Here is a 382-nt window from a genome sequence, read left to right as displayed (position 1 = left end):
CAGATTCGAAATCCGCGGGAGAAAATCCCGGGGACCTGCGAAGGTCCAAGAATTTTGTCTGCATACTTCGCTGTCTGTTGTCCTCCCGGCCCCAGAAGCGCACAGAGTAGACATTTTTAAAAGGCGGCTTTTGGGATAAACAATATAGCATTTTCCGTGAAGTAATCGTTTTATATAAAAGGAAATATCGCCTCCTCGGTTTCATTCAGCGGTGCCAGCAATGTTATAAATGAGAGGCCCGCCAACTGGCCGCGAAGAATGCCAGGCCCTGTCTTAATAAACTGAGGCTACAGAAGTTCATTATCGATGTTGCAATCTTTTTATTCCGCGAACCGAGAAAGACGGGGGGGGGGGGGGGGGAAAGAGGGGGAGAGAGAGAGGG

This window comes from Myotis brandtii, unplaced genomic scaffold (assembly GCF_000412655.1).
Source record: "Myotis brandtii unplaced genomic scaffold, ASM41265v1 scaffold295, whole genome shotgun sequence".
Classification (NCBI taxonomy): domain Eukaryota; kingdom Metazoa; phylum Chordata; class Mammalia; order Chiroptera; family Vespertilionidae; genus Myotis; species Myotis brandtii.
The sequence above is the reverse complement of the archived record's forward strand: the minus strand, read 5'-3'. Positions refer to the sequence as shown.